The sequence below is a fragment of the Primulina eburnea genome, chromosome 12, assembly GCF_022965805.1.
Source record: "Primulina eburnea isolate SZY01 chromosome 12, ASM2296580v1, whole genome shotgun sequence".
Lineage (NCBI taxonomy): Eukaryota > Viridiplantae > Streptophyta > Magnoliopsida > Lamiales > Gesneriaceae > Primulina > Primulina eburnea.
The window spans coordinates 508,637-521,547 of NC_133112.1; positions in this window are offsets into that span (position 1 = coordinate 508,637).

Genomic DNA, 12,911 nt, shown 5'->3' on the forward strand with positions numbered 1-12,911 from the left:
TCGCTACCCGCGGACAGTGTCTGGCTCATATTATTGGGGAGGCCTGTACGCCGGAAAGCTGTGACTTCCAGCGGACATATGATGTGAATTGAGAGGAACTCCCATGATTTCGGCTCATATTATTGGGGGAACTCATGGCGACCGTCTACTACAATTCAACATTGATGGGTTGGTTTGACACGCGAAAATAAACGGCGTCATATTATTGGGTCCTTATTAAACGTGAGGCAAAACACGCGGAGGTTGCATAGGGATGCAATTGGACTCTACCTTTTAGAAATTATAATTGGCTGATATTATTCGGGATTATAATTGGCTAATTGGACTCTACGTGCCTACTAAGGAAATACGATTTCCCTTTTTCATCAGAGGGTGGTGGAAATGTCAAAATAGTAGGAGGGAGATTTATAAAATGAAATCCATATTTTATATCTTAAAATTATTTTAAAATAATCAGCAACTATTATTCTGTTTCCGTATCAGTATATTTTCGATTTCGTCACGTAATAAATTTTTATTATTAACAAGCTAATCGAATCTAATTTTCAAGACTGGTTGGGAAAATTGTTCTGAATTCGGAGAAAATGACATACACACTAATGTCAGTCTTGTTGAACTGACAAAGCATGCAAGATGGTATGACCATAGTGTGCAAGCTAAAGTGTGATGTGCTCGCTTCTATGTCAAATGAACTGTATGGACAGTTTGAGGATATGTTGAATGTTGCTGACATTCGAATAAACATGCAAGAGTTGCATGGTACATGAAACTCGTACAGTGATGCACACCAATTTCAAGGAGCTCATGACTACACATATGCAAGATGGGGCTTTGGCCCATGAGCATAGTGTACGTATGACTGGGCTTATTGAGAATGTGGTGGGCCTGGAATATGTGATTCCTAACGAGTTACTAGGAAACATGAATATGTTATTTTTCTCTTCCTCATTTGACGGGGTTATGGTGAACTTCAAGTTTAATAAGATATTTGATAGCCTTGAAGAGCTAGTCAATATGCTTATGACTTGTGAGATCACCATAAAATAAGAAAATTGTTGTTTTTATGGGCCTCTCGTCAGACGAAAATGGCCCACAAGATAAGGGAAAGAAATGTTCTGCCCCTCACAAGAAAAACAATCCCAATAAGAAGCAAACTCTGAAAGATACTTAAAAGGCCTACAAAGCCCGATAAGTTAGAACATATTTATTTCACTGCAAGAAGTCTGCACATAAGAAATTATATGCGCCAGAAATGTTCTGGAAATGATAAGTGAATGTCGAAGTAAACATTATTTCAACAACAAACAAAAGAAAGTTAGATGATCCAAATCCTACACAAATATGGCACGCTAGACTAGATCATATTTCCCAAAGAAGGATGCACAAGCTAGTGGGAGAAAGAATGTTTGACTTGTCAGACATAAATTCTCTACCTACTTGTAAGTCCTGTCCAAAAGGAAAATTGACCAAGATTCCATTCGATGGAAGCATGGAACGTGCGCATGGTCTACTGGATTTGATCCAAACAGACGTTTGTGGCCCGCTAAGTGTTAGCACAAAATATGGGCAATCCTAGTTCGTTATCCTTACTGATGACCATTCGAGGTATGGATATGTTTATGAAACACAAATCTGAAACATTTGAATGGTTCAAAGAATTCAGATCTGAAGTAGAAAAATCAGCTAGAAAGAAGTATTAAGGCATTTCGATCTGATCGAAGTGAAGAATACTTGAGTGCTGAATTTTTGGGTTATCTAAAAGAGAATGTGATTCTCACAGTGGACTCCACCAGCAACACCACAATTTAATGGTGTATCTGAACGTCGTAAGCGAACCTTGTTGGACATGGTTCGATCCATGATGGGATTCACTGAATTGCCTACATCGTTTTGGGGCTTTGCGCTTGAAACTGCGGCAATGTTGTTGAATAATGTCCATACTAAAGCAGTGGATAAAACACCATATGAGATATGGATGGGAAAAAATTCCCAAATATTCTTACATGAGAAAATGTGGATGTTCTGCTTACGTGAAGCAGACAGTGGGAGACAAATTGGATAGTAGATCCACTTTGTGCTACTTTGTAGGATATCCAAAGAATTCTGTTGGATATTATTTCTATCATCCCAATGAAGCAAAAGTGTTTGTTTCAAGAAATGCCACCTTTTTGGAAAGGGAATTTCTATTAGATAGAAAAGACAAGATGATAGAACTTGAAGAAATTCAAGATACTCCCTCAACTTTAGAAGTTGAACCTAATCCCCAAGAACCAGTAGTTGAAGTACAAGCTTCTAGAAGGTCTGATAGCATTATTAGACCACCTGCAAGATATATATATGCTTCTTCATGAACAAGGCCATGATGAGTCTTGTGTTGGATGTGATCCAATGAATTTCAAAGAAGCAATATCTGATACTGATTCAACCAAATGTCTTGAAGCCATGCAGTCAGAAATGGACTTTATATATTCAAACAGAGTCTGGACATTGGTGGATCAACCTGAGGGAATCATTCCTATAGGGTGCAAATGGATCTATAAAAGAAAGCTTGGGGCGAATGGGAAGGTAGTGACCTTCAAAGCAAGGCTGGTTGCAAAATATTATACTCAAAGGCAAAGAGTTGACTGTGAGAAAATTTTTCACCAGTTGCTATGTTTAAGTCCATTAGATTACTTCTAGCCATAGCATCATGGTATGACTATGAGATATGGCAAATGGATGTAAAGACTGCATTCCTCAATGGAGACATCAAAAAGGAAATTTATATGTCTCAACCTGATGGATACACATCAGTAGGAAGTGAGCATAAGGTATGCAAACTTCAGAGATCAATATATGGTCTCAAGCAGGAGTCAAGGAGTTGGAACCTCAGATTTGATAGCACTATCAAAGGGTTTGATTTTGCTAAGAATCCTGAGGAACCGTGTGTGTACAAGAAAATTAGTGGGAGTGTAGTGACATTCCTAGTACTTTATGTTGATGACATCCTGCTCATTGGGAATGATGTAGGATTACTGCAATCAACTAAAGTATGGTTAGCAAGTAAATTCTCCATGAAAGACATGGGTGAAACATCCTACGTATTGTGAATACAAATCTATAGAGATAGATCAAAGAGGATGCTCGGACTCACCCAAGCCACCTATATCGATACCATTATTAAACGATTCTCTATGGAAGAGTCCAAGAGAAGATACTTACCAATGTGTCATGGTATTACTCTATCTAAAGCTATGTGTCCCAAAACTGATGAAGAGATAGAGATGATGACATGTATTCTATATGCGTCAGCCATTGGTAGTATAATGTATGGTGTGATATAGACACGTCCTGATGTTGTTTGCGCTCTGAGTGTTACAAGCAGATATCAGGCGAACCCTAGTCCAATGCATTGGAAGGCCGCGAAAGATATTCTTAAGTACTTGAGAAGGACTAAGAATTTGTTCATGGTTTATGGGGTGGAGAATTGAAATTGGAAGGCTACACGGATTCTAGCTTCCAATGTGACATAGATGATTCGAAATCGACCTCTGATTTGTATTAATGCTAAATGGTGCGGTTGTCTCTTGGAAAGGTTCCAAGCAAGACACCGTTGCGGATTCCACCACTGAAGCTGAATACATTGTTGCATCTGATGCAACCAAAGAGGTAGTTTGGATGAGGAATTTTGTCCAAGAGTTGGGCATTATTCCTAATAGAGTTGATCCAGTCCCGTTGTACTGCGACAACACTGGTGCCATTGCGCAAACAAAGGAACCAAGGTGTAGTAGCCCGAATTCCAAATTGGGTAATTAACGGATTAATGGTGATTAAGAAGGTTTAATGTGTAATTTTGACCGTGGTCATGATCGGACGGACCGAAGATGGTTCGGTAGCACCGAAGAGTTCGGACGATCCGAAGTGGGTTCGGTGGATCCGATCATGAGGTGTCAAGAGTTGATCGACACGTCAGTTTACATGCAAGTTCGGATGATCCGAAGTGTAGGTTCGGTGGATCCGATCATGAGGTGTCAAGAGCCGATGGACACGTAGGAGTTCGGACGTTCCGAAGTGGGTTCGGTGGATCCGAACATAGCCTATAAATAGTGCTCGGATTTCCTCATTTTGCATTGTAAATTCTTGAGTTGTGTCTCATATTTGAGAAGTTTGGAAGGTTTCTAGGGTTAGTTGTCGGTCGAGCGATAGCCAAGAGCTGCCAGGATTGGTAGCGTAGCGACGCCTGAGTTACGAGGCAATCGACATCAAAGGGCTGTCGACGGACGAAGGTAAACCCTAAACCTTTGGTAGTACTGGTTTTGCTAGTCGAGCATGGTAGTATTGTTCATTGGGTATGCTTTTGATGCGTAGGCTTGTTCTAGACCTGATTAGCGGTGTTGCGTAAGGCTAGGCTTGCTGTGATAGAGGTACGAAAGTACTATCCGAGATATCCTGGTCGAGTATACATCCTTATATGTGTTGCATGATTATGTGGTGCATTGATATATGTCATATGATGCATGCTATTATGTCACGTTTTATGATGCATGTTGCATTTCATGTTGAGCCGTATCTCCTTCGAGATAGCCTTTACTGTTGAGCTGTATCTCTTTCGAGATAAGCTATATCTTGTGGGGCCGCTCAGCCCTGTCTTGTCTTGTGGACGCATGGACACCGAGAGTACACAGTGGCCGACGGGTCCGGAGGGCTTCGGTGATCCGGGACATTTTAGGTCCACGTCTGTTCTTGTAGTGGATGCAGTGACCCAGAGGAGTACCGCGCGGCACTATCCACTTGGCGCCTCTAGACTGAGCATTTTGAGATCCTTTGTTACTCCTGTTTCTTGACTACCCTGGTATCATATCATAGCATGTGCATTTCATATAGGCTTGTATACTCATGCTTTTGTACTGAGCGTTCTTATCGCTCACGTCCTCGGTTTTGTTTATCTTGGACACCCCATTCCCACGGGGCAGGCCTCAGGTTGGACAGCTCAGGAGGAGGAGGAGGAGGACGTTGAGTAGCTGGTTGGTTTAGTTCTTCGGTATCTTTTTGATTCGATATGGTTGTACCGTATATTTCATTTTAGTTTGAGTTGTCCTGGATTTTTCGTTTGGGTTGTATAACTATTGTCGTCGGCCATATTTCCGCTGTTATCTCTGATTATTATTAATTAAGTTAATTGCATGCTTAGTTCTTCATTAGTAGGTGATTCTGGAACGGGTCACTACATTTATGGTATCAGAGCATGCTTACGATTTTGGGATATAGATTCTGTTTTAGGATTTCCGTTGACCATTTTACCATTTTTTCCCCATTCTATCTTGTAGCGATGGCTGACCACTTTGGTGATGAGAGTAGTCAGGGAAGTGTAGGTCGTTGGGGTGACCAGGACGATCGTAGGCGTCATCGTGAACATCGTCATCGTCGGGATGGTCCTAGGCGTTTTGATTTGCACCGTTTCATTCAGATGGGGCCTAAGCCTTTAGTCGGCGGTGAGACTCCCGATGATGCTGAGGATTGGTTAGAACGCATGGAGAGTTGTTTCCGTGCATTCCAGTGCACAGAGGAGCAGCAGATGGAGACCCTTGGTTTTCTTCTCGAGGGCCGTGCGCGCAAGTGGTGGCGATCGACTTCTGCGCCGATAGTCCAGTCCCAGGGTAGGGTGACTTGGGCCGACTTCCATGCAGCTTTCATGCAGCTGTATTTTCCTCCAGCCCTTCGCCAGGCAAAGACGATTGAGCTCCTGAACCTTAAGCAGGGTAGTATGTCTGTTGATGAATATCAGCAGAAGATCTTCGAGTTGTTACCCTTTGCCCCTCATATCAGTGGCAGTTCTGAGGCCAAGTATGACCATTTTCTTCAGGGTCTTAACCAGGAGATTTTTGATCGAGTCACTGTCTGTGATAATCCTACTTCGTATGATGGGTTAGTGAACCGGTGTCGCCAGGCAGAGATCAGTCTCCAGCGTGGTAGGGCTATTCTTTCCTCTAGACCTCCGAGTACTTTGAGCCCTCGATCTCAGTCTTTCAAGAAATCTGGTTCTTCTTCTTCTGGATCTGGATCACGGTCTAGCGGTGTTTTCCGCTTTGGTAAGAAGAAGGTTTCTTGTGTGCATTGTGGGAAGAACCATCCATCGGAGCAATGCCGATCAGCCGCGGGAGCTTGTTTTCAGTGCGGAGAGATGGGTCATCTCAAGAAAAATTGTCCTCAGTTGCGAGGTGGAGCAGGATCTGGTTCCGGATCTCAGACGACTGTTCAGCAGAGGAGGCAGGGTCAGGCAGTGGGTAGTTCAAATCTTCGACCTCGTGCCCAAGGTCAGGTTTTTGCGCTGAACCAGGATCAGGCTGCAGATGAGACAGAGAGAGTCATAGCAGGTACTTTTCGTTTATGCGGTATTCCTGCTTTTGTTCTTATTGATACCGGAGCATCACATTCATTCATTTCTGCACGATTTGTTAAGCGTCATAAGTTACCGTATGTTTCTCTAGACGTCATTCTTTCCGTTTCTACCCCGATGGGTCATTCGGTGTTAGCGAAGCGTCTAGTGATGGGTTGTCCCTTAGATTTTGAGGGTAACGAATTGATTGCGAATCTTATGATCCTGGAGATGGAAGATTTTGATTGTATTCTAGGTATAGACCTATTGACTACCTACCGAGCTACCGTGGATTGTTACCAGAAGCTTGTTCAGTTTCGTACGACTGAGAGCTCTAGTTGGTTTTTCTATGGTGAGGGAGCGCGACCTCCAATGCCAGTGGTATCTGCTCTGAAAGCCTGTCGTGCTTTAGAGTCGGGCGGGGAAGGCTACCTCATCTATGCGTTTGATTCATCCACAGGTAGTGTTGGTATAGAGGATATTCCAGTGGTTTGTGAATTTCCTGATGTCTTCCCAGATGAGATTCCTGGTTTTCCTCCGGTTAGAGAGGTGGAATTTGGCATTGAGTTAATGCCAGGGACTGCACCGATTTCTCGTGCCCCCTATCGTCTTGCTCCGTCAGAGATGAGAGAATTGAAGCAGCAATTGCAGGATCTTCTTGATAAAGGTTATATTCGCCCGAGTGTTTCACCTTGGGGAGCTCCAGTCTTGTTTGTCAAGAAGAAAGATGGATCTATGCGATTGTGCATTGATTATCGCCAGCTGAATCGTGTGACGATCAAAAACAAGTATCCATTACCTCGTATCGATGATTTGTTCGATCAGCTTCAGGGTACCTCTGTTTACTCCAAGATTGACTTGCGATCGGGTTATCATCAGATGAGAGTTAGAGATGATGATATTTCCAAGACTGCATTTCGTACTCGATATGGGCATTACGAGTTTCTAGTTATGCCATTTGGATTGACGAATGCGCCAGCGGTGTTCATGGATCTGATGAATCGAGTCTTTCGGGATTTTCTAGATCAGTTTGTTGTGGTTTTCATCGACGATATCTTGATTTATTCTCACAGTGTGGAAGAGCACATCCAGCACTTGAGGATTGTGTTGCAGATTCTTCGCGAGAAGCAATTGTATGCTAAGCTGAGTAAGTGCGAGTTCTGGATTGATCGTGTAGTATTCCTTGGTCATGTGATTTCCAAGGAAGGAATTTCTGTGGATCCCAGCAAGATTGAGGCAGTGCTGAATTGGTCACGTCCTACGACGGTGGCTGAGATCCGTAGTTTTCTAGGTCTGGCAGGGTATTATCGTCGCTTTCATCGTGAATTTCTCTCAGGTAGCTAGACCATTGACGCAACTTACTCGGAAGGATGTTCCATTTGAGTGGTCATCTGAGTGCGAAGATAGTTTCAGAGAGCTTCGTCGACTTCTGACTTCTGCACCTGTTTTGGCGTTACCGTCAGGATCTGATGGTTTCAGTGTTTACACCGATGCCTCTTTTCAAGGCTTAGGGTGTGTGTTGACGCAGAATGATCATGTGATCGCTTACGCATCCAGGCAGTTAAAACCTCACGAGGAAAAGTATCCTATTCATGATCTAGAATTAGCTGCTATTGTGTTCGCGCTGAAGATCTGGCGTCATTACTTGTACGGGGTTAAGTTTGAAATTTTTACTGATCATAAGAGTCTGAAGTATCTGTTCACTCAGGCTGAGTTGAACATGAGACAACGTCGTTGGATGGATCTACTTAAAGATTATGACTGCGAGATCAAATACCATCCAGGTTCTGCGAATCTCACAGCCGATGCTCTTAGTCGCAAGGTGAGAACCTCTGCACTCTAGACCAGTGCTATGATTAGTACTATCCAGGATTGTTGTTCATTGGGATTTAATTTCAAACATCGGAAAGGTATGGAGAGCATTCGTGTTGCTACCATTTTATCTGAGCCAGCTTTGTTCGCTCGGATTCGAGATGCACAGATGTCTGATCTCAAGACTCAGAGATTAGCCCGATTGGTTGGTGGAGATAGCAATTTCCATTATCAGTCTAATGGTCTTCTGTGTTTGTCTAATCGGGTTGTGGTACCAAAGGATGATACTTTGAGGGAAGAGATCTTGGCTCAGGCTCATCGAAGCAAGTTGAGTGTCCATCCGGGAAGCAACAAGATGTATAAAGATTTGAGGACACGATTTTGGTGGAAAGGGATGAAGCGCAGCGTTTATCAGTTTGTTTCCAAGTGTCTTGTTTGTCAGCAGGTTAAGGCAGAGCACCGTCGACCGGGAGGATTATTGTTGAACTTACCTATTCCCGAATGGAAGTGGGAGCATATCGCGATGGATTTCATTACTCACTTACCATTGTCTTCGAGGAATAGTGATGCTATTTGGGTAGTGGTGGATCGACTCACCAAGTCTGCTCATTTTCTGCCATATAACCGTGATTTCACTTTCGATCGTATGGCTCGATTGTACATTCAAGAGATTGTACGTTTGCATGGGGTGCCAGTTAGTATTGTCAGTGACAGAGATCCTCGTTTTACCTCACGATTTTGGGGTAGTTTCCAGTCAGCATTGGGCACTTCACTAAGTTTGAGTACAGCTTATCATCCAGAGACCGACGGTCAGACGGAGAGGACTATCCGTACACTTGAGGATATGATGCGAGCTTGTGTGATGGATTTCGGAACCGCTTGGCAGGATCATTTGCCTTTGATTGAGTTCGCGTACAACAACAGCTACCATCGTAGTATTGGTATGGCACCATTTGAGGCGTTGTATGGGCGACGTTGTCGTACTCCATTATTTTGGGATGAAGTTGGGGAACGACATGTTGAGGGACCGGAGTTAGTCCAGCAGGCTATTGATAAGGTTGCAGTAATCAAGAAACGGATTAAGATCGCTCAGGATCGACAGGCTAGTTATGCGAACACCAAGCGGCGACCTCTTTATTTTCAGCCAGGTGAGAAAGTGTTTCTCCGAGTTTCGCCTTTTCGCAGGATTTTGAGATTTGGTCTCAAGGGTAAGCTGTCTCCGAGATTTATTGGTCCATTTGAAATATTGGAAAGCGTGGGAGATTTGGCTTACAGACTTGCATTGCCGCCGTACCTATCAAGTATTCATGATGTATTCCACGTATCTTTGTTAAGACGATACGTAGCAGATGAGTCTCACATTTTGCATCCCTCTGAAGTTCAACTAAATTCAGATTTGTCTTACGTGGAACGACCAGTGCGGATCCTCGATCGCAAAGACAAGGTGTTGCGGAATAAGATCATTCCTCTTGTCTTAGTTCAGTGGCAGCGCAGAGGCACTGAAGAAGCCACTTGGGAGCTAGAGAGTCGTATGCGTTCGGAGCATCCAGAGCTCTTTTGAGTTATGCTTTGTATATGTTTGTGTTTTCAGTTGTAATCGAAATATCAGTTGTATTCAACAACCATTGAGATGTAATAACGATGTTGTTATTTCGTTTTGTTCATCCTCTAAGCCTGATTTCGAGGACGAAATCTTTTAAGGGGGGGAGAATGTAGTAGCCCGAATTCCAAATTGGGTAATTAACGGATTAATGGTGATTAAGAAGGTTTAATGTGTAATTTTGACCGTGGTCATGATCGGACGGACCGAAGATGGTTCGGTAGCACCGAAGAGTTCGGACGATCCGAAGTGGGTTACGTGGATCCGATCATGAGGTGTCAAGAGTTGATCGACACGTCAGTTTACATGCAAGTTCGGATGATCCGAAGTGTAGGTTCGGTGGATCCGATCATGAGGTGTCAAGAGCCGATGGACACGTAGGAGTTCGGACGTTCCGAAGTGGGTTCGGTGGATCCGAACACAGCCTATAAATAGTGCTCGGATTTCCTCATTTTGCATTGTAAATTCTTGAGTTGTGTCTCATATTTGAGAAGTTTGGAAGGTTTCTAGGGTTAGTTGTCGGTCGAGCGATAGCCAAGAGCTGCCAGGATTGGTAGCGTAGCGACGCCTGAGTTACGAGGCAATCGACATCAAAGGGCTGTCGACGGACGAAGGTAAACCCTAAACCTTTGGTAGTACTGGTTTTGCTAGTCGAGCATGGTAGTATTGTTCATTGGGTATGCTTTTGATGCGTAGGCTTGTTCTAGACCTGATTAGCGGTGTTGCGTAAGGCTAGGCTTGCTGTGATAGAGGTACGAAAGTACTATCCGAGATATCCTGGTCGAGTATACATCCTTATATGTGTTGCATGATTATGTGGTGCATTGATATATGTCATATGATGCATGCTATTATGTCACGTTTTATGATGCATGTTGCATTTCATGTTGAGCCGTATCTCCTTCGAGATAGCCTTTACTGTTGAGCTGTATCTCTTTCGAGATAAGCTATATCTTGTGGGGCCGCTCAGCCCTGTCTTGTCTTGTGGACGCATGGACACCGAGAGTACACAGTGGCCGACGGGTCCGGAGGGCTTCGGTGATCCGGGACATTTTAGGTCCACGTCTGTTCTTGTAGTGGATGCAGTGACCCAGAGGAGTACCGCGCGGCACTATCCACTTGGCGCCTCTAGACTGAGCATTTTGAGATCCTTTGTTACTCCTGTTTCTTGACTACCCTGGTATCATATCATAGCATGTGCATTTCATATAGGCTTGTATACTCATGCTTTTGTACTGAGCGTTCTTATCGCTCACGTCCTCGGTTTTGTTTATCTTGGACACCCCATTCCCACGGGGCAGGCCTCAGGTTGGACAGCTCAGGAGGAGGAGGAGGAGGACGTTGAGTAGCTGGTTGGTTTAGTTCTTCGGTATCTTTTTGATTCGATATGGTTGTACCGTATATTTCATTTTAGTTTGAGTTGTCCTGGATTTTTCGTTTGGGTTGTATAACTATTGTCGTCGGCCATATTTCCGCTGTTATCTCTGATTATTATTAATTAAGTTAATTGCATGCTTAGTTCTTCATTAGTAGGTGATTCTGGAACGGGTCACTACACAAGGTCTCATCAGCGATCCAAACATGTACTGAGGAAGTTCCACGTCATACGGGAGATTGTGGGAAGAGGAGACATATCAGTCAAAAGAGTCCTCTCTGCAGATAATGTTGCTGATCCACTTACATAGCCCTTGCCAGGACCATTGTTTGAAAAGCATCGCGAACCAATGGGATTAAGGGTAGTTGGCTCTAGGGCAAGTGGGAGATTGTTAGAGTAGATGCCCTGCAAGCCAACGGTTGGCTGGGGAAGTTATTGACTCAAGTGAAATAAACAATCTTTATTTTAATATAATTTAACTTTTTATGGTCTTGTTATACTTTATCTGTATACCCATGCGAACAGCATAGATAAAGTCCTTGATTATGCTTTAATACAAATGAATCGTAATTCGATGTTGAAACTCATTTGTAAACACTGCATATTCTAAATTCGTTCCTAGTCGATTCAGCCGCCTAAAACAGGGATAAAGGCCGCTTGAGCTCGAGACTAGCATATGTGATGTTGTGTACTGCGTTTTTTGGTAAGGGCATGGAGATGTCCAAACGTACAGATGGGTAGTCATATGATGATTATACCGAACAACCCTCCCTCGGACTTTCCAAGTGGTTATCATTCATCGAGAGGATAAGTCCGTGGTTATGATTGTACACCATTATCCTTACGACCCAGGACAACACTGAGGCTCTATATGCTAGGGCTGTGCTTTGACTCGTTTACCGGCTCCAGGAGAGTCATCAGGTGGCGAGGTTGGGTACAGTTGCGACACATATAGGAGCCAGTGCATTGTAGTCGGGGATTCACCGCTCACCTACGGGTGTGGATATCCTATGTGATCTAATGTAATAATAGTGCATGGAATCTCTGGCCAGAGTATGAGATGTACGTTGGAGAAGGAGTTCTCCAATAGTACACGCGATGCCACTATTATAGTTATCACATAGTTATCGAATTAATATGCAACCTTCGATGAACCAATGGTTGCAGATTCGATCGGGATATATGAGATGAAGGGACCGTACTGTACGTTAATCATAATCGACTGGTTCTTGCAGGCACTATCAGTGATACCTAGGGGATCATGGGGCGATGCTACTAGACGCTCCTACCATGATCCGATGGGTACAATCAGAAATGAGTTATGACATTCTTGATCAAGGTGTTGATGAATAGAATGGGGCTAACTAGGGTAAGCCTGAATAAGAATAAATGTCATTCTGAATCACAAGGAGTTGTGAACCCACGGCTAGCTGTATCCCTGAACCATTGAGGGTAACACAAGTACTGGATTGTTTGTTCCCGTTGAGAGAATAATTTCAAAAGTTGAATTTATATTATATAGTAAATTCAAGGAGTTGAATTTATGATAATTAAATTTTGAGAGAATAAATTCAAGGAGTTGAATTTATAAAATTTGAGAATTTAATTTATTAAACTCAAATGTTGGGTTTATTAAATATTAAATTTTGGAGGTGATAATAATTCAAAGAGTTGAATTTATAATTTAAATAATAAATTCAAATGTTGAATTTATACTGTATTTAATTTATTAAGCTCAAAAGTTGAGTTGATTAATTAATAAATTAAAT